We start from the raw sequence: 25,512 nt of genomic DNA on the forward strand, positions 1-25,512 counted from the left end.
TTACATCTCAACGACCGAGATGCCAGCAGACATATTAACAAAAGGACTTGGGGCCTCAAAACACAACACCTGTAAGACATCCTTGGGTGTATGTCCAGTCGATTAGCAGCTTACCAATTGAGGGGAAGTATTAGAAATACAATTGGCAGCACTACCCGATATATATTGGGAGCTTTGTTATTTTTATAAGTATCTCCTCTAAGGCCTCTTCTTCTGTTTCTGTCACCTCTATTGCCAACAACCTTGTTCTACAACACCTTCATTATAATAAATAAATAGAACTATTGCTCAGCCTAAAATACAACACTCACACTGTCAGTGTGTCTGCAGCGCTGCGGCAGAATAAAACAAGAAAGGAAAGCTAACTTCGGGCGGAGCCGAAGTTTATATACCCTTGCAGTTAAAACCGGATATATATCGCAAACATCGGATATAGTTGGCCGATCCTTATGAAAATATGATAATATAACCCAATTTAATATAATACAAAAACCAAACCTAAAAATATCCCAAACTTCTATCTTCAAAAACACAAAAGTTTGGTAATTTCCGATCGTTCAGTTATATGGCAGCTATAGGATATAGTGGGCCGATCCTTATGAAATTTAGTAGGTTGGATCAACTGACCAAAAATAGAATCTGTACTAAATTCCACCTTTCTATCTTCAAAAACGCGAAAGTTGGGTCATTTCCGATCGTTCAGTTATATGCCAGCTATAGGATATAGTCGGCCGATCCTTATGATATTTGGCATGTCGTAATGTTTTGCCAAAAATAGCTCTCATGTGAAATTTAAACTCTCTAACTCTGAAAACACCAAAGTTATACCATTTCCGATCAATCAGTTATATGGCAGCTATAGGATATAGTCGGCCGATCCGGGCCGTTCCGACTTATATACTGCGTGCAAAGGAAAGAAGGGTGTGTGCAAAATTTCAAGACGATAGCTTTAAAACTGAGAGACTAGTTCGCGTAGAAACAGACAGACAGACGGACAGACAGACGGACAGACGGACAGACGGACAGACGGACAGACGGACAGACGGACATGCTCATATCAACTCAGGAGGTGATCCTGATCAAGAATATATATACTTTATAGGGTCGGAGATGTCTCCTTCACTGCGTTGCACACTTTTGACCAAAATTATAATACCCTCTGCAAGGGTATAATGAGACTTTGCCCACCACTGGCATAGAGACGTTGAGAGCACCAGAGCAGCCAACCACTTTTTTGTGGCTAAATCCAGCTACTTATAGATTTTAATTGTTTATTATGCCTATAAAAAAACAGGTTAGCTTTTTATACCCTTGCAGAGGGTATTATAATTTTGTCCAAAAGTGTGCAACGCAGTGAAGGAGACATCTCCGACCCTATAAAGTATATATATTCTTGATCAGGATCACCTCCTGAGTTGATATGAGCATGTCCGTCTGTCCGTCTGTATGTCCGTCTGTCTGTCCGTCTGTCTGTCCGTCTGTCTGTCCGTCTGTCTGTCTGTTTCTACGCGAACTAGTCTCTCAGTTTCAAAGCTATCGACTTGAAACTTTGCACACACCCTTCTTTCCTTTGCACGCAGTATATAAGTCGGAACGACCGGGATCGGTCGACTATACCTTATAGCTGCCATATAACTGATTGATCGGAAATGGTATAACTTTGAAGTTTTTAGAGCTAGAGAGTCAAATTTGACATGAGTGCTATTTTTGGCAAAACATTACGACATGCCAAATTTCATAAGGATTGGCCGACTATATCCTATAGCTGCCATATAACTGAACGATCGGAAATGACCCAACTTTCGTGTTTTTGAAGATAGAAAGGTGGAATTTAGTACAGATTCTATTTTTGGTTATTTGATCCAACCTACCAAATTTCATTAGGATTGGCCGACTATATCCTATAGCTGCCATATAACTGAACGATCGGAAATGACCCAACTTTCGTGTTTTTGAAGATAGAAAGCTGGAACTTGGTACAGATTCTATTTTTGGTCACCTACCAAATTTCATAACGATCGGCCGACTATATCTTATAGCTGCCATATAACTGAACGATCGGAAATGTTTTTGGTAAAAATACCAAATTTGGTATGTTTGATGATAAAAGTTTTGGGTTTTTTTTTAGATTTTGTATTATAATAAATTGGGTTATAGTATCATATTCTCATAAGGATCGGACAACTATATCCGATGTTTGCGATATATCCGGTTTTTACTGCAAGTGTATATCAACTTCGGCTCCGCCCGAAATTAGCTTTCCTTTCTTGTTTATTTCTCATATCTGGTAACTTGGCTTGAAATTTTCTCAAAGACGAAAGGTTAATACCACCGGTGCACAACAAACTTAATTACTTGGTCTTGGGATGCAAACTGAACAAAACAGCGAGCAAAAATTCTTACTGGAAAAAATGTTTAATGAAGTTTGGGAAAATAAATTTTTTGTATAGAAAATATTGATGGGGAGCTATATGCAATGTTTTATATGCGATTTAATTATTTCATCATGTACACATTATAAAATTGGACGCCATTATAGAACCAGTCATTCTAGTTTTAATTTATTAATTGAGGATCGCACTCAAAAACTATTGGAGCTAAAAGCGAAATATTTTTTAAATTGTGTTGCAGTAAATATGCCCCCACAAGAACCCCTCATTTGCAGTAAGCCTCATTTGCAGTAGCTTTAGCATTGGCAAAGCAATGTCGCCCATATTCTGAAGGGTTGTTTTTAAAAAATTTAATTTCGGATGTGGCTACTTGTGACGAAGGGAAAGATGTATTGGAATTATGCGAACAAGTTCCATTATCTCCCCGTACTATAACGCAAAGGACAGAGCAAATAAGCAATTTTATTTTTTCTGAAACAAAAAAGAGGCAATTGAATTGTAAATATTTTTCAATTTGCTTGGATGAAAGCACGGACGTTAATAATATTTGTCAACTTGTTATATATTTGTAACCCGTAGATGAGAATTTATCTTTTTTTGAGAAAATTTATGCGGTTTTAACTGCAAGGGTATATCAACTTCGACGCCGCCCGAAGCTAGCTTTTCTTTCTTGTTTGAATACTTGCGTTAAAATAATAAATATAATAAGTGGGGGGAATAATTCTTTAACACAGAAAATTTAGGTTATTTCTAGATGAGCTTAAAGCAGAATATGGGGATTTACTAATGTACACGGAAGTTAGGTGATTAAGTCGGGGAAAATGTTTGGAACGCCTTTTTGAGGATGTTGATGATCTCATTACTTCATTTGAAAACAAAGGTTTTTTAATAGATTTCGCCTTTTTCTGTGATATAACACGTATTTTTAATGATCTCAATTTATGTCTACAAGGAAAAAATAAAGAAATTTTAGATTTAATAAATTCTATAGATATGTTTAAAAGAAAACTTAGAATACTTATAAATCAATTAAAGAATAATATATATGTAAATTTAAAAAAAAAAAAACTTTTTTTTTTTTTTATTATAGCTTTGCTTTTATTTATTGAATCTACTCTTAATTTTTAGACTAACAATAAGTTGACGAATCTCAACATTAAAATTTAACTAACAGTATACTAAGACTGCATTCTGGTTGCGCGTCCCTCAGGTCGGTCGCTGGGTGGGTAAGTCATTGCGACGAAGGCGTGATTGGTTGCTCAACCTTGTTAGACCTCTCGCCAGGTGGTTAGGGTGCACCGATAGCTTGGTTAAGTACTTTACCTTCTGTTCTGCGATCGCTTCTTTGACTGGTAGAATGTTTAAGTCGCGGTGTATGTTTTCGTTGCGAACGTACCACGGTGCCCCGGTGATTGTTCTCAAGATCTTCGACTGAACTCTTTGAACTATGTCAATGTTGCTATTGCTGGCGTTCCCCCATAACTGGGAGCCGTACATCCATATAGGTTTAAGTACCGAGTTGTACAGCAGGACTTTATATTCAAGGCTATGAGGTGACCGAGCGTTGATAAGCCAATGAAGGCCGCTGGCGTTTAGCTTTAGGTGTGTTCTTTTGGCTTCAATGTGCCGGCGCCATGTGAGTCTTCTGTCGAGATGTACTCGTAGGTATGTTACTTCGTTTGCTTGTGGGAGTAGTGTTGTTTAATGTTATCGGAGGGCAGTTTTGCCTGTTCAGAGTGAACGTAACATGCTTGCATTTTAGCTCGTTCACTTTAATTCGCCAATCTGACAACCATTTTTCGACATCGACCATATGATGAGCTAGCTGCGCAGTTGCTTGAATCGGGAATTTTTTTTTTTTTTTTTTTTTTTTTTTTTTTTTTTTTTTTTTACGTTGCTTTTATTTCTTGAGTCTTCTCTTTGCGATACTAACAAGAGGTGTATAAAATCTTATATTTTTAACTTAACTAACCGTCATATTGACTGATACGGAGTTAGACGGCCCTCGGTCATTTTGAGCGGCTAAGAATAGCTGTGTCATCGGCAAACGTGGATGTTGTTAGACGTGTGCTTGTCGGGATATCTGCTGTGTAGAGGACATATAATATTGGCCCTAGAACGCTGCCTTGAGGAACTCCAGCTCCAACAGTGTAATCATCGGATATAGCGGTGTTGCACCTCACGACAAATTTTCTGTCGTGAAGGTAAGACTCTAAAATCTTGTGGGTGCTGTAGGGGAGCATTGTCTTGATCTTGTACATTAGACCTTCCAGCCAGACTCTATCGAATGCTTGAGAGACATCTAAAAATATGGCAGTACAGTACTCTCGTTTTTCGAACGCGTTCCGAATTTTGGATGTTATCCGGTTGACCTGCTCAATTGTTCCATGCTTTTCACGAAACCCAAATAGGTGTGACGGGATTCCTTCCTGGATTCTCAGGTATGTGTTTAACCGAGTCATTAGGCATTTTTCAAAGAGTTTAGATAGGCAAGAGAGTAGGCTTACAGGTCTATACGACGTGAGGATAGTGTGGTCTTTTCCCGGCTTTGCTATCATTACTATAATTGACTTTTTCCATCTCACTGGAAAGTTTTGCGATGGCATTAACTAGCTGGGTGAGAGTGCAAACGGCGCAGTATGGGAGCTCAATGATCATTTTGGGAGTTATGAGGTCGCAGCCCGGGGATTTTTCGTTTGATGATGTTAACGATTTCGTTTTTTGCGAAACTCAATCGGCTCATGTTGAGGCTGGGGCTCATCTGATAGAGTCGGCAAAGTAAACGCATTAGTGGCAGGATTTGGTTGGAAGACATTTTTAAGGTGTTTGGCCAACGTGCTGGCTCTGTCTGCGTCGCTGCGCGCCCACCCGCATGTGGAATTTTTAATAGGCATCACGGTTTTTTTCGGTGAGCTCAGGGTTGGGTGAGCTCTCCATAGTGAGTGTTTCGTACTGTTAGTTGACAATTGCTCTATGTAGCGGTGGTGGACATACGTTTCTTCTTGCTGTAGAGCTTGATCAAGTTGACGTGAGGCATGTTTCAAGCGTTGCTTAGCAGATGGCGATCTGTGACAATGCCATTCTCGACGTAAGCGTCGCTTTTCGAGAACGAGCTGTTCGATTTGTAGATCTGTCTTCTTTTGATTGCGTTGTGTGTTTATAATCTGAGGTGTTGAAACTCGAGCTGCAGAGACGAGTACAGACTCCAGCGAATTAACAAAACTGTCTACATTGGCTTCGTCGCTGAGGTGAGGACTCAGCTCAATGTGTGAGCTAATGTACTTCCTTTACTTAACCCAATTGGTTTTATGTGAGGTCAGATTTGATGATTGATCCCATGTTCCTGGGTGTTGGAGTAGAGTAACAAGGACAGGCGAGTGATCAGATGAAAAATCAATTAAATCGGGAAGTTTCTTTGGGTCTGCCGGCCAGTATGTTGGTGTGCCAGAAGAAACATAGTCTAGCTTGTTCTTAGCTTTGATAATTGCATTATAGAGCTGCTTTCCTTTTGGGCTCACGAGGCGAGATCACAGTGTGTGTGCTTGGCATTGTAGTCTCCTGCTGCTATGAAGTGGTCTCCGAGTGAGTTGAAAAACTCCATAAACTCATCTTCGGCTATGGTGAAGCGTGGGGGGCAGTATACGGCAGCTAGAGTTAATTGCTTGCCAGTAATTAGGTGTATATTTATTGATGTGGCCTGTAGGTAGTTTTTTGCAAATTTCGTATGATAATGGTGCTTGATACGGCTTCTGATTCAAATTCCAGTCCCGCCGTGTGCTTTACCGTCTGGATGATTTTTTCCATAGAATGAATATCCTTGAAGTTGGAAATTGTATCTGTTCGTAAGATGTGTTTCTGAAAGCAGCATTACGTCGATTTGATTGTCTAGTAAGAATTGCGCTAACTCGAGTTTATGCTGCGAAACGCCGTTAGCGTTCCATGTAGATATTCGCAGGGAAGTCATTATTTGGATTGTTGTGAAACCAGCATTTGTATTAATAGATTTTGGTTTCGCATTAGATTTTGCATAGTTGTACGCATAAACGACATGAACTCCGTAAGGCTTTGTTGTAGACTGCATATCATAGCTTCAAAGTTACTTTTTGGCTGCTCCGGCGGTTGATGCTGCTGAGCCGTGTTCGGTTCTTGGTGTGCTGATTGCGGCAGTGAGCTTTTTGAGGCTGGGGTAGCCAGTCCTGATTTTAAAGCGCTTGCGTATGTGACATTTATGTCAGAGTTTATAAGTCCTAGTGAGGATCTGCAGTCGAGAAGAAGACTTCAGGGTTTGACCTGGAGGCTATGAACTGATTATTTTGGGTGCGGGCAGTAAATCCCCTCTGGTGGATGCGACCTCTATAGTTAACAGTGTGATTTCCACCGCAGTTGCCGCACTTTTCGAGTTGTGGTCATCTTTGCTCGGTGGGCAGTGTGCGGAGTCATGAAGCTCACCACAAACTACACAAACTAGGCGCAGTTTACAGTAAGACCTTGTATGGCCATATTCTTGGCAGTTCGCACATTGTACCGGGCCATTGCGTTTTTGCGGCTCCTCAACTGGAATTCTGCGGTGCAGCAGGAACTGAAGATTGTATATAGGGTGCACTTTTTATTTCTTGAGGGGCTTAATTTGTGGTTCGAGTTCAACCTTAAGGAGTGGCTGCGGCTTTCTATCCCTGTTAGAGATATTGAACATTGTCTTAGCGCTAAATCACTTCTCTTGTAGCGCCTTTTTTATCTCTGCAGGCGATACTTCGGGCTCTATGCCCTTAATGACGACTTGCAAGCCCTGCTTTTTAGCTGATAGGTATAAAAGTTCTTTTTTTTGTCGGTGAGGTATTTCGATAATACTCTGTAATTATCTTCAGACTTTGTTTTGAACTTTTGTTTCCTGGATGTTGCCCTTTTTTTTTTTTTTTTCCTTATTACTCCTCTCGGTAGCTTAGGGCCTCTACAAGGGCTCTCCACCTAACTTTATTTGCCGCTGTTTGCTTTATTGTGTCCCAGCTGATGTTCTTCCGGGATATTCCTAGGAGTGCTGTACGGCGCCAGGTCATCTTTGGGCGACCCACTCTTCTCCTTCCTTGTGGGTTCCATTCCAGAGCCATCCTTACGATGCTTCCTGGTTCCTTCCTCAGAGCGTGGCCAATCCATTTCCATTTCCGTTTCTTTATTTGTTCCTGGATTGGGACCTCTCCTGTGCAGTGCCATAAGTCCTCATTGGATATTCTATCTGGCCAGAATACCCCAAGTATTATTCTTAGGCACTTATTGATGTAAGCCTGCAACTTCATCAATATAATATCAATATTTGAGTGGTCAGCCACGTCTCCGATCCGTATAGCAGTATGGATTTTACACACGAGTTGAATATGCGCAGCTTTGTTTTTCTGTTTATCTGCTGGTTTCTCCATACTCGGTGTAGTCTTCCAAATGCAGACCTCGCTTTGCGCAGTCGGTTCTCCACATCACTTTCCACTCCACCATTTGATGTTATGATAGTACCGAGGTAGGTGAAGCTGTCCACGAAGTCGATGGTATTATCTCCGATTGTGATGTTGTTTGTGTTGGAGTTGTTGATCCGCATAGCTTTCGTTTTTGATGCGTTGATCTTTAAGCCTACTGCGCTTGCTCGGATCTCGAGGTCCCTAGCTTTGGCTTGAATGTCTTCGAATTTGTGAGCCAAGAGACATATGTCATCCGCGTAGTCTAAGTCTTCTAGATGTCGGGTGAAGTTCCAGGTGATTCCGCGTCTGTTCATGCATACTTCTCTCATAATTTCGTCGACTACCAAGTTGATCAGAAGTGGTGATAGAGGACATCCTTGCTTGACGCCTGTGTTCGTCTGGAAGGGTGCACTAATTTTCCCGTTGTGCAGTACCGCCAGCTCAGCATCATCATACATAGCTTTCACTATGTTTATGATTTTCACTGGCACTCCCTTTCTTGCAAGTGCCCTCCATATCGCTGCTCTGTCTACCGAATCGAATGCCTTCTGGAAATCTATGAACAGGAGGTACAGCGGCGAGCGCCATTCCACAGTTTGTTCGGTTATTGCACGTAGTGTGTTTGCCTGGTCTACGCAGCTCCTATGTGGTCTGAAACCTCCTTGTTCATCTCGTATTGTTGGCTCTATTTTTTCCTGAAGACTTTCGTTTAGTAGAGTGGCTAGTACCTTGTAACTTGTGTTCAACAGGGTAATGCCTCGCCAGTTGTTGCAGTCACTGAGGTCTCCTTTCTTCGGTAGCTTAATGATGATTCCTTTTTCCCAGGATGTTGGGATCCGCTCACTTTCCCATATATTATTGAAATGTGGATGCAGTGTTTCGGCCATTAGTTGCGTGTTAATCTGGAGAAGTTCGGCCGGTATGCTGTCATCTCCAGCCGCTTTGTTGCGTTTTAATTTCCTGATTGCATCCTTTATTTCTCTAATTGATGGTGCCGTGGGTGATACTCTGAGGTTATTGCTCGGTACAATACTCCTGAAGTTATCTTGCGTGCTGCTCGGTTGTTCTGTGCAGCTGATCTCCATAAAGTGCTGTCGCCATCTCTGGAGTTGTGCCTCATCATCAGTAAGGAGTCCTCCATCTGTGTCCCGCACTGGTTGGGTTCGTCTATGGCAGCTTCCGGTCAGTTGAGTAATTATCTGTTACAGTGAGCGCATGTTGTTCGTGTTCGCTGCGCTTTCTGCATTTTCAGCGAGCCTGTCCAGAAATTTCCTTTTGTCGTTTCGTGCTGATTTCTTCACCATCTTGCACAGCTCTTTGTGTTCGTCGCGAGCTCTGCAGTCATGATCTGCTTTCGACTTTAGGCTGTTCCGTTTGCTGATAAGTTCCCAAGTGTGCGCCGATATCCAATCCGTGTGCCTGCGTTGTCGGGTGCCAAGCATCTCCTCCGCGGTGCTCCTCAGTATACTGCATGTTTGTTCCCATGAGTGATTCAACGGTTGTGTTGTCATCTGTTCACGCAATTCACAACGTTCACAACGTCCCGTTGTGGCCATTCTGGTGGATAGGTTGGGGTCACTCGGCCGTTGTACGTTAATGGGAGGCGGTCATCTTGTGGTCCTGTTGACAGTGTTGCTATTTCGTCTGAGCTTGATTAAAAGCTCTCCGATTATCAGCTCTTGGTCACTGTCGATAGACGCACTTCTCCTATTTCTAACATCCATTATCGAGCGTCTCCATTCCTACTTATGCAGATGTGGACGATTTGGTTGCGAGTATGCCCATTCGGAGAGGTCCATGTGTATTTATGGATTTCCTTGTGGGGGAATACAGTGCCACCAATAACCAGTTGGAAGGTCTGACATAAGTCGATTAGCCTGTCACCATTATTGCTGCGTGTGCCAACACCATGTCGGCCCATGGTTGTTTCCAATCCGTTGTTGTTGGGTCCGATTTTCGCATTGAAGTCTCCCATAAGAATTTTTATGTCACCTCTTTCGATCCTACACTCCTGCCCAAAATTATACGACACCTTTAAATTTTTTGTTTCGGCGCTCGTAGCAGAATGCGAAATCGAAAACGATCAAAACTAAGTATGAGGGATGATAGCACAATGTTTAATGCACAAAATGAGATATTTTTGACTTTTTTTGCATCTCCCGTTTTCGAGTAACGATAAAAAAAGGACACACGCTTCAATTTTAGCTACGCTGCACGTGTATCAAAATTATACGACACATTTCAATATTTATAGATACAATGAATATTTTATTTTATTTGTGATTATTTATGAAAGATTAATAGTTAATAACACATCCTTGAGCTTTTCCAACCTCAAACATTCTTTTAGTCATTGTTTTTATTAATGTTTTTAGCATATTTTGGTCTAGGAGGGCCCATTGTGCCAAAATTTCCTGTTTAAGACTATTGACGGTGTCAAATTTAGTGTTGTTGGCGTAAACTCGTCTGGCTAGAATACCCCATAGGTTCTCTATAGGATTAAGGTCCGGAGAGCAAGCTGTCCAATCCAAAACCTTCACGGAATCCTCGTTTAAAAATCGTTGGGTTTCTTTGCTTTTATGGATTGATGCATTATCCTGCATAAAAACATATTTTCTTTCCTCATTTTGGTTAAAAATGGCAGAAAACGATCCTCTAATACTTTTTTGTAGTCTGTGCTATTCATGCGAGAGCTCGTAAAGCACAGAGTAAGCGTTCCAGATGCATGAAAGGCTTCCCAAACCATTGCGGATCCACCTCCGAAATTGCGTCTTGAAAACATGAGGGGATCCTTACGCAAATCTAGCCAATAATGACGAAACCCATCTGGGCCATCAAGATTAAATTTTTTCTCATCAGAAAAAATTATCTAAGTGAGAAATATTGATTAAATTCGTATAAACAAACTGGAGTTGAAATTCCATACCGAGGCCCAGTTGATTTTCAAATTTTTTTCAGCAAACTGAAGGCGTGCTTCTTTGTGTTGGGGCTTTAGGAATGGAGCCTTTTTTAAAACTCCCCTTACAACAAATTCCGTGGCTTGCAAAATTCGCCAGATAGTCATCCGAGGTACGGGAAGACTGCAAGACGCTGCAATTGAGGCGCATGATAGAAAAGAATTGCTTACTTTTTTCAATATGCTTCGTTTAACACGATCGGAAAGCTTGGGTTTTCTGTCGGAGCTACGTTTAAGACCATGTCCATCCGCGCCGTTTAAAAATTAAATGATAACACAGCGTGTTTGACCCATAATCCGCGATATTTTGGTAATATTGAATCCGGCATCGTTGTAAGCTCTTATTCGTCCCTTTTCTTCTTCTCTTAATAAGCAACCATGCGGCATTTTATTAAAAACTAATTAAATACTTAGCAGAACTTTAAAAAAAAAAATTGGCACCAAATCTTTCGCGCCAACAGCAAAAATCTAAATGTGTCGTATAATTTTGATACACGTGCAGCGTAGCTAAAATTGAAGCGTGTGTCCTTTTTTTATCGTTACTCGAAAACGGGAGATGCAAAAAAAGTCAAAAATATCTCATTTTGTGCATTAAACATTGTGCTATCATCCCTCATACTTAGTTTTGATCGTTTTCGATTTCGCATTCTGCTACGAGCGCCGAAACAAAAAATTTAAAGGTGTCGTATAATTTTGGGCAGGAGTGTAGTAAGTGAGGATGTGAGGGCGTTGTAGAAGTCGTCTTTGATGTCATCGCTGGCGTCTTCTGTTGGGCATAGCACTGCACGATGGTGATGTGTCTAGCATTGCATCGGAATCTGGCAATGATGATTCTGTCGGATACTGGGCTCCAGGAAATTAGTGTCTGTTTGTACTGTTTGGACACATATATCCCGACTCCGCTCCTGCCTCCATCATTGGTCCCGCTGTGCATCACTAGATTGCCGCTTGATGTTGTTGTTGTCCCGTTGCCTCTCCATCTCATCTCACTGATGCCTGCGATTGCGATCTGCATTTTCTCCATTTCTCCTTCAAACTGCGCCAGTCTGGTTGGTTCCATTAAAGTCCTCACGTTCCATTGTCCAATTCGTGTCCGTTTCGATATGCGAATGGTCGTCAACGGGTTGGGGGGGTGGTTGGTTTATTCTCTTCTTGTATTAGTTTCGTTAATCAATTGTTATTCGGTTCATCTGGTAATTAGCCAGGTGCAACCTATCCCAGAGGTGGGGCTGCCACCTATCGATATCTGGGAATACCGTTTTTCGACCTCACATGTTTACTAGCATCGGAAAAGAAACCACTAAGCATAATGAAGCCGAAAAACTTTGGAGGACATGATTGCCATGAGTGGGTTTCGAACCCACGACCCAACGCTTAGCGTGCAGCTACACTACCTACTAAGCTATGGGCCCCCCCTGCCCTTTACGAGTGGTATTATGTGGAAGTTGTCCTTGCCAATAAGCTCTATAATTTTGTTGACAAGAACGTTGGAACTTTTTTATCGTATGTAAATTGGCGGGGGCTTAGGCTTCCTTTTTTCGACTTCTGATTCGGCGTCATCGTCATAGTCTGCCAAGATTTTAAAACGGTTCGAGTTCGTGGGCGTTTCTATTGCGGCTATGTTAGCATTGCCACGGGTTATTTTGCGTTGAGAGTTTAGAGGGCTCAGCTTCCTTTTGATTTGGATGTAGCGATCCATACCAGTCTGCACAGCCGGCTTAATATTTTCTTTGTTTTTGTTCTCTTTTTCGGGCAGCACAGCGGCAGAAGTATCAATGTTTGCGCTGCTAGCTGATGACGTCGTTAAACGCGCTGTCGTTACAGAAGCGGTTGTTGTTGTTGTTACGGTTGACGTTGTCAAAGAGGTTGCGGTGCTAGTTACTGCGTTCTTTGGCTGCAAAGACATCGATGGTAGCGAGGGGGAGCAAGAACGCGCTCTCACGCTCTCTACGTTTAAGAATTCGGCCAAGTTTGGGGTAATTGACCGTGTTTGGGATGAGCTTGAATTACTTTCGGTTGCTTTGAAAGTAAAGTAAGCGTTGTTTTTTTGTACTGAGAGCCGTCTCTCATCTTGCTCACGTTAACGTCGTGCTAACGTCGTTTAGACTCATTGCAATCGAGGTTGATATTGTTCGAGTTTTAAATGTTATGTTTTATATTAATTAATTAATTAATCAATATAAACATTAGCGATTTCATCGCTGAAAGCGTCTTTTCGCGTTGTTGTTGATTTACGAAACCAGTCACTGCACTTTTTTGATATTATTGAATAGTTTTTTTTTTTTTTTTTTCCGACGACGATTCGCGAGAAGCTATGAGAAAAAAAAACTAAGGAATTATTATTTAAATTTAATATAAAAAACTGAAAAAATATAAGAACTTGTAAATACAATAAAGACATTATTACAAAACATTGACAACCGGTTTCAGGATCTTAATTCTAACTGCTCTTTTCGACTTAAATAATTTTAAACTTTCCTGTGATATTAGTAATTTAGATAGCATAATAATAATAATAATAATAATAATAATAATAATAATAATAATAATAAAAATAAAAATAAAAATAATAATAAAAATAATAATAATAATAATAAGTATAATTAATAATTTAAGATATGATTTTGGAATTCCGTTAGAAACAAGTTTTTTTTTTGGTTTCACATTCGAGAATGTAAATATCCCAAGCTAAAGAATAAAATTAATAAAATTTACTCCATGTTTGGAACTACTTATAATTGTGAAGTACCATTTTCAAGTATGATAAATATTTTATGTAACACAATCTCCGATATTCATTTAGCAGATTTATTGCGAATTAAAGAATTTAATGGAAAAATTAATTTAGACGATCTTTTGGATGTTGTCAAAGCTGAATAATTTTTATAACCTTGCAGAGGGTAATATAATTTTGGTCAAAAGTGTGCAACACAGTGAAGGAGACATCTCCGACTCTATAAAGTATATATATTCTTGATCAGGATCACCTCCTGAGTTGATATGAGCACGTCCGTCTGTCTGTTTCTACGCAAACTAGTCTCTCAGTTTTAAAGCTATCGTCTTGAAACATTGCACACACCCTTCTTTCCTTTGCACGCAGTATATAAGTCGGAACGGCCCGGATCGGCCGACTATATTTTATAGCTGCCATATAACTGATTGATCGGAAATGCTATAACTTTTGTGTTTTTAGATGCTAGAACTTTGGATGCTTAAATGCTGTGAAGATTTTGACAAAATAATATTTTGTAATAATACAAAATAATAAAAGCTGCCATATAACTGAACGATCGGAAATTGTATTTGGTATTTCTGAAGATAAAAATTTGGCATTTTTTTTTATGTATTATATTGTAATCAATTTGTTATATTATGATATTCTCATAAGGATCGACCAACTACACCGATGTTTGTGATAGAAATCCAGTTTTACCTGCAAGGGTATATCAACTTCGGCTCCGCCCGTAGTTAGCGTAGTCCTTTCTTGTTGATATGAAGTTGATCCAATACGGTAAATCTTTATTCAAATTTGTACATATGCTTACCACTATATATCCTGTGGCAACCTTCGACAAAAATAATTTACCCTGCAAAAAAAATTTAGTGGGTTCATACAGTGATGGGAAAAACAATGAAAAGCGAAATTACTATTTTATTTTAAGATTAAGTTAAGCTTAAGTTTGTTAAGTTATAATTATATGAACCCTACTCTGTCAAGGTGTATAACGGTACTAAGTAGAGCTGGCAAAAAATCGATGTTTGCCACTATCGAATTTAGCGACGTTTTTAAATAAAAAACGTCGATAGTATAGATTTTTCATAATAATTAAATAAATAATATTGTTATTGTTATTTATTAATATTTAAAAAATTTCCACAATTCCGATTTGCTCAATTTTTTTTGCTGTCTTCTTGATCGGAATCGTTCGCCATGTGGTTTTCTGCAAACACACCTACACATACACAACAGTAAATTTCCAATTCATAAACAAAAGCGTTGCCATCTTTGCAATCCAGCACCAACACCAAGCAACTATACCAATAATTTATAAATTAATTAGTGGTATAATAAGGGCCGATGCTAGAGCCTCGGGGGCCCTGGGGAACAAGTAAATTTGGGGCCCCCTATTACTTCCGTATACTACTTCAGGGGCCCTGGGGCACCGCCCCACCTGCCCCATGCTAGCTACGGCCCTGGGTATAATTTCCTAATATATTATGTATCAAGAAAAAAAAAAAAAAAAAAGCCATCGATAGTGCAAAAAAAAACTCAATGTTTTCAAAAATGGTTCACACAATCGACAGTATCGATAGCACTCCGATGTTTTGCCAGCACTAGTACTAAGCAACAATGTCCTTTTTGAATGAAAATGGGTTGCGAAGAGCCGAATTTCTATTATAAAAAATAAAAACCACCGAATCCCATGCGGTAAAAATTTCCGATGATTCATCTCATATATTTTAATCTAATCCAAATTACGATTTAATCCAAATTACGGGCGATTTTAACATACCCCCTTATTTCCTGTATTCCATGTCAAATGTAAAAGAATTCATTTTTCTCCGGTATGAATTCCTGAAGACTTACTTCATCCTACACTTTTAGCTTCCGTGTTAATCGATGTGCCTCATAATCATGCCAGAACAGGAAATCGAGAGCTTACAAAAAGTTTCTTAAATCTGGATCCTTAATTCATCAGTCAAACTCTGTATATATTCGTAACCAGTTTTTCATTTTAAACCAGATTTAAACCATAAATACATTTTCTGCAGGGCAGAAAATTCCCAACTTTGTGTGATAGGTTTTGGGCACCACTGTTCTAAACAATTAATTTTATAAACGCTATATCATAAATTGTAAGGTAAACTTTCGTTATGATCCCACTATGACTACTTCCACTACCACTTTCTAAATATCAATTTCATAAATCCAATCTTTTTCCTACTTCCCTATCATATGTAAATATCTCAGATTCTTCTGAGATAGGTATTGCTAATCTCTTTGCGTCATTTTTTTCAATAAACTTATTTGTCCGATTCATATGATCTCAATTCTTTTTATCTCTATAAACTATTTTACATAAACAACATTTATTAGTCAAAATTTCAATTACATGATCAAGGATTTTCAAGGCTGTCTCAACAATGGATAACTTGTTTTCTGCTGGTCTTGACAATGTCCCCAGCGGCATTCTTAGGCACTACTCAGATATCCTTTGCTATCCTTTTACTATCTTATTCAATATATACTTAGAGCTTGCACATCTTTCCAAAAGATGAAAGGAATCTTTTTATATTCCGCTTCATACGAAGGGTTCCAAAGCACTTTTATGCACCAATTAGTGTACCAGCTAACATTTCTGCATTCATCACAAAGATGGGAGTCCAAACCGAACCAACACCGAAAAATTTAAAATATATTTTTTAAGTATATACTTTTAATATGTTTTGAGATGAGATGATATTGAGAGTGAGATAAGTGAGTGAGATGATATGGTAGAGGACCAATGTTGTTTGAAAATAAGACCCTAAGAGGGTCGTATTGTGCATACGAACTACAATGGCTAAGGAATAAAGGTATAAAGTTTCTAGTCCTTCTATTAAGAATATTGCAATTTAAGCGTGTTAGTAAAGGCTGACTATCTACATCACCATTAATAAGGCTTTGTAGAAAAACTGCAACCAGTATTGCTACTACATGTGCTTATTCTTGGACATGTGGATTCAAAATTACTTCTCGAAAAACTAAAAATCCTTCGCTCACCAACTTGTAGATCTAATTTTGCCGAAAGCGGTCCGTTTCGTAATGCTTGTCAAAAATTACAACATATTTACCCAATTATTATCCTTAATTTATCCTTACCTTCAATTATAATTACCGTTAGATTTGAGTTGATTTTATTATTTTACGAAGGTCTTTTTAATGTGCTATTTTGGTTACCTTTTTTTATTCGAGCTAAGCTACTGTGCTATATTATCAGTAATGATATTGTCGAACGATCGAAATGAAATTCTGTGTAACGAATCAATTGACTGATTGTATCATTGTATACTTATTAAAATAACATATAATTTATGTCATTTACGATCGTTGTTATATGACAGCTGTAAGATAAAGTCGGCCGATTCTTTTAAAAGTAGGTGGGATATGTCACCAAAAAAGTGTGCATTGTTCAATAACCTTAAAATAATTGTTTTTTAAAAGTTTAATTATTATTTATTGGTTTTTGTATTGACAATATAATTAATTAAAAAAATTCAAGTTATATTCTGAAGTATGTTAAGAAATGATTTTATCGCATTCTATTTCATACATACATAAATATTTGGTAATATATGCGTAAAGCCAAGCCAATTTAAATAGTATTCCTCTACTATACAAAGTATGTTGATAAACTATTAGGACAATAGATGAAGTGTACTTATTTTTGTCGCCTTCCTTCATGCAAGTCCGACCATTACCACGGTCCCACCTAATCTAGTATTACTTTGGGCGGCAGTTCACGGGTCCACGCGACGAACCGCAACTTCTGTGTGGATTTTATCTGAATGAGTGATATACCAAATGCGGAATTGCTTTCATTAGTTCATTAAGTGAAAGTGAAATGGTTTGGATTCACAAATGTGGAGCTACTATGGTAAGGACATTGAAGTCTTTAGTCAAAAAAATGTTCTTCAAAAACATTTTGTTCTTGAATTTCGTTAAAGTTCTAAACAAAATTTTAGTTTTTTGAAAAAGTAAAGAAATTTTTCTCCTTTTTCCAAATGAAAATTTTTATACCCTTGCAGAGGGTATTATAATTTTGTCCAAAAGTGTGCAACGCAGTGAAGGAGACATCTCCGACCGTATAAAGTATATATATTCTTGATCAGGATCACCTCCTGAGTTGATATGAGCATGTCCGTCTGTCCGTCTGTCCGTCTGTCTGTCCGTCTGTCTGTCTGTCCGTTTCTACGCGAACTAGTCTCTCAGTTTTGAAGCTATCGTCTATCGTAACTTTGCACACACCCTTCTTTCCTTTGCACGCAGTATATAAGTCGGAACGACCGGGATCGGCCGACTATATCCTATAGCTGCCATATAACTGATTGATCGGAAATGGTATAACTTTGGTGATTTTAAAGTTAGAGAGTTCAAATTTGACATGAGTGCTATTTTTGGCAAAACATTACGACATGCCAAATTTCATAAGGATCGGCCGACTATATCCTATAGCTGCCATATAACTGAACGATCGGAAATGACCCAACTTTCGTGTTTTTGAAGATAGAAAGCTGAAATTTAATACAATATATACAATACAATAATAATATTCTATTTTTGGTCAGTTGATCCAACCTAACAAATTTCATAAGGATCGGCCGACTATATCTTATAGCTGCCATATAACTGAACGATCGGAAATGACCCAACTTTCGTGTTTTTGAAGATAGAAAGCTGGAACTTGGTACAGATTCTATTCTATATTCCGGTTTTAACTGCAAGGGTATATCAACATCGGCTCCGCCCGAAGTTAGCTTTCCTTTCTTGTTTCTGTTTGTTTTCATATATTCTTCGGTTTGTTTGCTTGTTTCCGCACATTATTTTGATACCCAAAAAATCTGAAAAAATAAGTTTGTTTAACTTTTAAACATTTTTTTAATTTGTACAATTAACGTAAAAAATAAACAAAATAAAATAAATAAATAAAAAATAACCACAGTTGTTCCATTTTTCTTAAGGGGGACATCTGAGTAACAGGCGAAAAAAAGCGGATTTTCTGGAATTTTTTTGGCCCAATGGAAAAGCCAATCGAAAATTTGTAAATAAGGTTTTACTATATTATATTTAAAGTACAAAATAATTTTTTTTTTAATAAATCGAAAACAAAATGGCGGCTATGTAGCCTTCATTCGTAGGCTTTTTTTTAAAGGGGTTCCATGGCCGGAAAGCTAACGTCCTTTATTTTTGATGTAGAAGAAAAAATCAAGTTTGGTTAGTTTTTATACATCAACAGCTATCGACACACGTAGGATTTTTGCGATATATTAATTTGTTGGTGAAAATTTAGGTGAGTGATTGAAAAAAAAATTAACATTTTTACGAAAAAAAACGTCACAAAATTGTTGATAAAAAAAAAGTAAGCAATATAAATAAATTTCAATATACTGTCGAAATCTCAGATCGAGTTATTCGAGTTATGTTTCCGGCCGTCTCAAAAAAAACGGTTTCGATAAAAACGCGTTTAATGTTTTAAGTACTGTGGGATATACCTGTGAGGCATCGCCGTAGAATGGAAAATTTCGACACTTAGACAATTTTGCCGGACTCTATCTTCTTTGACTCTATGTTATTTTTAAGAACCTAAAGAATTTTTTAAGCGAAAAAAAAAATTTTCCATTTTTTCAAAACTCTACTCAGATGTCCCTCCTTAAGCGAATGGTCTTTTTTTCTGCATTGCGTTTTCCTAAAACTTTTGTTGGAAACAGGTGCAGTGCGGTAATCTTACAATTTAGCTGTACGAAAGTACATTTTTAAACTTCTGCCAAAATTCTCCCAAATAATTTTTTTGAATACTTTATTAAATGTACTTAATTATTATATAAACTAGTTTTCTAGTCGTCGGTAGACATTTAAAAAAAAAAAAATTTATGGGTGCTGCAAAAAAAATTATTTAAACTGAATGTAATATCCAGCACTGCACTCAACTTATTCTGAAAGTTTTGAGATCAAATTTTAATAAGAAACAAAATTTATTCTCCTTTAAACACAAAAGTCAATTGAAAACAAGAAAGAAAAGCTAACTTCGGGCGGAGCCGAAGTTGATTTACTTTTGCAGTTAAAACCAGATATATATCGCAAACTTCGGATATATTTGGCCGATCTTTATATAAAATAAAATATAATACGATATGCCAAATTTCATAACGATCGGTCGACAATATCCTATAGCTGCCATATAGCTGAACGATCGGAAATAGTTTTTGGTAGAAATACCAACTTTGGTATTTTTGAAGATAGAAGCTTGGGATTTTTTTTAGATATTTTATTGTAATTTATTGGTTTTATTATGATATTATAAAAGGCTCTGAAAAAGACTAAAGGCTTTTCTAAAAAATCTTTGTTTACAATTTAAAATAAAATGGTATCAATGTTATCTGTTTGGTTATTGAGGGTTTTCAATGCCGTAAAAAAACGCAGAATTGAATTAATTTTGAACGTTATAACCCTGCATGCAGATGAAGCCGGATGATCCGCAGATAGACCAGGTTATGGTGCATGCAGGGACGAAAGTAATATACACAGAGAGGGCGGCCCGACAAGTCACCTCGAGCTAAAGCTCTCGAAAGTGGAGAGGGCGGCCCGACCTAGACATTGCCGAGCTAAAACTCTCTATGGAAAGCTTGTTGAGTCGAGCGGCCGAGAGAGAGTCGGCTTGCGATCAACAAAGCTTTTGTACACACTTAAGTCTAATAAATAAACATTAAACTAATCATTACACTAAACAATACATCATTATTTAAACATAAACATTAAACGCCGTGCTGCTGCCTGACTCGACATTATCGTTATGAGGAAAGGGTTTAAAAAAAAAAATAAAATCTGGTTGAATGGTAATTTGAATTTACCATACTTGGTATTGGAAGAAATTTCTTCATCTAAGCCAGGGAGACCACAAAAAAAATTTGCGGATAGATGCGATCGCACAAAAGAAGAAAAGTACAAAATCTTATTGATTAGTTAACCTATTTTAGGAAGGTAAACGCAACTCTGCTGCCATTGTTAAGGATTGACATTGAATTCTCCAAACAAAGGAACCCAAATAAAAAAGGTTCAAAATCAAAATTTTACTGAATCATCTATAGCTACTGAAGAAGCGTTGAGTTGATTCAAGATGATAATTTATCAGTTCTTCAATATAACACAATACGTCAAAAGAATTTTAAAATATATAGAAAGCTCGTTTGCCGTTTGCCTATAGTTAAAAATCGTTTGCCTTCCAACGTATGATAAAATTAAGGAGTGTGAAAAATAGTGTAATGCAGAAGTGACTGTAACAGAGTCCTTAGCAGCGTGTAACGTTAAATCCTTGATTGATAATACTATCCAGTGATTAGGCCTAGCTCAAAGAGAAGTACTGAACTCAATATCTTAAAATGGTAAATTGTAAATGTAAATTATGACATCCTAAAATGGGTGGAAAGGAGCTATAGTCGTTAATAAAATGGGGTTGTGATGGATCGCATCAAAAAAAGTATGAACAGAATGTTTTATCATCAGACGGTATTGATTAATAAATAAATAAATAAATTATTTTATGGAGGTAAAAAAATTATAGTTTGCCAAATCCAGCACCTTCATCTACAAGATACTGCCGCCCAATTATGCTGAACTTTAAAAAAGAAATCACGGAATTGAAAAACTAAGAAGTGGTTTGGTGAAAAAATAAATTGAAATGCTTCAACCTGTTAAAATTAAAGTAAACAATTTCTATGTAATGGTGAAACCAGTGTTTATGCTGACCATGATAGACGGCAAAATTTTCAGTACTTTATCTAACGTAGCGTCAACTCAAACATATTACATATGTGCCGCCAAACCTTCGAAAATGAATAGGCCAGTATTAATTTTAAATAAGCCTTTAAATGATCAAACCATGAGCTTTGGATTATCTCCTTTGCAGTCACTTTATCTTTATCTAACGTAGCGTCAACTCAAACATGTTACATATGTGCCGCCAAACCTTCGAAAATGAATAGGCCAGTATTAATTTTAAATAAGCCTTTAAATGATCAAACCATGAGCTTTGGATTATCTCCTTTGCAGCCATAGATTCGATTCATGGAATTTTGACTTCATATAACGTACAGGCTCGATATAAAAGTGTGGGAAGCCATAGGGTACGAAATACAACTAAAGCCAGAAAGGAAAAAATTCAAAATAAATTCAAAGAAAAACTAGGTTTTTTTTATAGACGTCCCTGCCCCACAGAAAGGTTAAACTAATGACAGGAATACCGCAAGACGTTTTTTTTTCAGAAATTCAGAGATTACTGCTGAGGTAAAAGGTCTTAATATGGAACTGACTCACAGGTTTTACACAATTTTAGTAACTTTAGGGTCAGGGTTTCCTATAAATTTAGCGGCTTTTGATGAATACACGAAAGAAACCACGAAATTGTACCTACTATTTGCGTTCCAAAGTAAACAGTACTTCAATAAAAAAGACAGAACAAATAGTTTTTTCGGCAAAATCAATTTAGTTTTATTCAAAATAGTCTCATTTTGCTTTAATACAGGTTTTTTTACACGGTCCAAAAGCATGTCCAACGAGTGTTTTAGCTCGTTGCCCGGTATGGCCTCCAGTATGCCGGTGCAAGCCTTTTGAATGGCCTCTACATCTGCATAACGCTTTCCTTTCATCGGCAAATGCATTTTTCCAAAAAGGTAGAAGTCCCACGGTGCCATATCAGGTGAATACGGGGAGTGGTTAATGCTTAAAATGTGATTTTTGGTCAAATAGTCGGTCAAAAGCGTCGATCGATAGGACGGCGCATTATCGTGCAACAAACGCCAACTTCTATCTTCGCGATATTCGGGGCGAACACGTCGAATACGGCGCACCAAAACGCTTTAAACGCTTTAAAACACCAAGGTAGAATACCGCATTAACTTTTTAGATCAAATTCTTTGTGGACAATACCCTTAGAATCACAAAAAACAAATCAGCATTGTCTTCACTTTTGTTTTTTCCAGGCGCGATTTTTTGGGTATCGGCTCCTTCCATTCAGCACTCTGGCGTTTCGGGATCATATTGAAAACACCACGTTTCGCCACCAGTCACAATCTTGTAAAGGAACTTCGAGTCTTTTTTTGCCTCTTTAATGATGTCTTTTGCCGTAGCCATTTTTGGACGTCAGTCAATTTGTGGGGAACAAACCGTGTACACACCTTTTGTAAGCCCAAATGTTCGGTCCAAATGCAATAAATCGAAGTTTTGGAGATGTTCAATTCTATTTCCATCAATTTCAATGATGATTTCGGCTGATTGTTTTATGAATTCACGCACAGTTTCGATGGAATTTTCGGTGATCACGGATTTTGGTTGGCCCACATTTTCATCGTCATTTATGTCTTCACGACCACTTTGACACTCGGGTACTCTTCTACAGGATAGGCAATCATCGCCATAAACTTGTTTCATCGATTGAAACGTTTCGGTAAAAGTTTTACCAATTTTAAAACCAAATGTAATGTTGGCTCTTTGTTCGAAGATCAGTTTCGCACCAATGACAAAAACATACGGTGACTTAAAACGCAATAACCTCACTTCCAATAGATGAAATGTCATGCAATTTTTACTGGAAGTCGATAAAGGATAGCAGATTCTATCGCACCAGTTGACTTATAGATGGCGTTACTAGAGGTCGCTAGATTCAAAAAGTCCTGTTTACTTTGGAACGCATCTTGTATTATACCATGATATAATCATACATTCTTCCAATTGGACAGCTATCGGAAGAAGCACAAGAGGCAAGGAATAAGGATATTAAAAGATACCTGGATATGTTCACCCGGAAAACACCAAGAATAGATACCAATAACGATTTTATAAAGTATCTTCCGATTTTATAAAATACATATCTTCGTTAGTATCTTCGGATTCATTCGTTGCCAGCTTGAGAAATGTTTCCAAAAAAAGTCAGAGTTCACCAGAATACGACGTTTTAGTATTATTGGCCCTACTAATTGAAAATAAATAAATACTTTTTATTTTTTATATTTTATATTTCATTGTATATTATTTATTTTATATATTTTTTTAGTTTTAGTTATTTTGGATTCAATCGTATTTTTCAATATGATTCCAATATAATAATTTTGTAAATCCAATGTTTAAGTTAAAAAATGATGTATTTCATTCAAATAAGTATCGAAACATTTAAGTCCCGCTAATTCTTAATGTTCCCACACTGTGCGGTGTTCACTAACTTAAGATTCAAGTTAAAGAAGCTGTTCACTCAATAAAACAAAAACTGTATCGCGTGTGCTGTGATATATTTGAAGACGATTAAATAAATTTTTTAATTTTAATCCTAGAATAGCTCAGCACTGATTTTTCCATTCTTTGTGTTGCGACGTTTTTTTTTCTCTTCTGATGTTCTTATCTCTACTTCTCCATTTTTCTTTGCGTACTCCAATCGGTCTCTTCACAGCTCCCGCTTTGTCTCTATTTTAACCAGTGGTTTAAGAAAAGATTATAAAGTACATAGATGAGGCATCAGGGGCCCAAAAAGGTCAACTTTTTTCGTCGAGCTTGTTGGTGAGGGGGGAACGCACATGCATACGATTCTATTTTTAGAACTCTTTACATCAGGGGTGGGCAAGCCCATGGCTCCTCGGGCTCTCAAGGCTCCCCCCGTTATTCGTAATTTTTGGCGCCAGCAAATCGGGCCAGACGATCGAGTCGCGCGGTCAGTGAGCCGTGAAGATTTACAAAAACAATGCCAAACAAAGGGTCCGTTTGCGCACAAAGTAATTGTTGTTGTTGTTGTAATTTATTGTTTGGCCGAGCTGTGGCTCCGACCGTTAGATTTCGTGCCCACCACTGCTTTACATGAATGCGTTAAAAAAAAATGTGTGCCTTTGTATTTATGTGTTACTGCTCGCACGACGACGTAAAAATGTTTTGGCTTCCAAATTTCCATTTCTCATCATTTCTTTTTACAATGCGCCAATGTGGTAGTAGAACAAATAGGGCTTTTGTTCAAAACCGATTGAGTCAGGATGGTAGTCTAATAAATTGAGTATATGATCTTTGAACAATTTACTAAGGTTCGAATCCTGCTTAGCACTTCGATGTTTTTTTTTAATTACACAGTGCGACAGAGATTTAGAAATTGAAAAGACCTAGTAGGAATGGTTTATTAGGTCGAATATAGTACAAAACCGGGTTTGAAATATTTCTAACACCCTCAAAATCTTCGATTTCTTTAGAAAAAACTGTTTTTGGGGACTGTTTTGCTCTTAAAAATTCGTTAACGCGTAATTTTAAGCGGATTTTAAAACTTCCGACGTTTTTTAATAAGTAAATGTTGTAGCTTTTGCAAATTTGTTCTTTGGCTCCTGCGTGCCATAGAAGTATCCGTCCGTTTCCACAAGCCTGCCATAGTAAAAAGGCATCTATTCCATTTAAAGAACATTAAAGTAAGACTATTGATGTGAAATGAAACGTGTCTTTATTTCATTCCCAAGATAGTTTATTTTACAAGCTGAGTGTTCTCGGATTCACTGCTAAAGAATAATTGGCTTATGTTTTAAATGCAACGCAGCGCCAAAATGCGTAAAAAAAAGTAAGAAAAATTAATTAATATAAAAAGCTGAAGACGCGTCGATCTGCGTTTCCGTGGTAACTTAGTATTCATATCTTAGGTAGAAACATTGCATGTTTCCAACATTTCTGCAATATAGCCAATTAGCCACATTAAATATCAGCAACGTTGCCAGAATGGATTCCGTTCCTCAACAACTTTTAAGGGGGGACGTCTTAGTAGAATTTTAAAGAAATCGAAATTTTTTTTCACTTAAAAAATTATTTAGGGTTTTAAAAATAACATATCAATAGATAGAGTCCGGCAAAGGTGTCTAAGTGTCGAAATTTTCCATTCTACGGCAATGCCTCACAGGTATATCCCACAGTACTTAAAATTTTAAACGCGTTTTTCTCGAAACCGCTTTTTTT

The 25,512-nt window shown here is 37.7% G+C and overlaps 1 protein-coding gene across 4 annotated transcripts in view; it reads right to left on the reverse strand.

Moving 5' to 3' along the window:
- LOC108125262 (BTB/POZ domain-containing protein 7) overlaps positions 1-25,512 on the reverse strand; it is a 49,640-nt gene that overhangs the window by 15,413 nt on the left and 8,715 nt on the right. For 2 of the 4 annotated variants that reach the window (XM_070283035.1, XM_043211322.2), the window contains exon 2: positions 14,224-14,377. The exons of 1 other annotated variant lie outside the window; for it this stretch is intronic. The gene's annotated coding sequence lies outside the window, so the exon portion shown is untranslated. The remainder of the gene's footprint in view (positions 1-14,223; positions 14,378-25,512) is intronic. One more of the 4 variants, XM_070283033.1, reaches the window with a different exon arrangement.

Source organism: Drosophila bipectinata, chromosome XR (assembly GCF_030179905.1).
Source record: "Drosophila bipectinata strain 14024-0381.07 chromosome XR, DbipHiC1v2, whole genome shotgun sequence".
NCBI lineage: Eukaryota > Metazoa > Arthropoda > Insecta > Diptera > Drosophilidae > Drosophila > Drosophila bipectinata.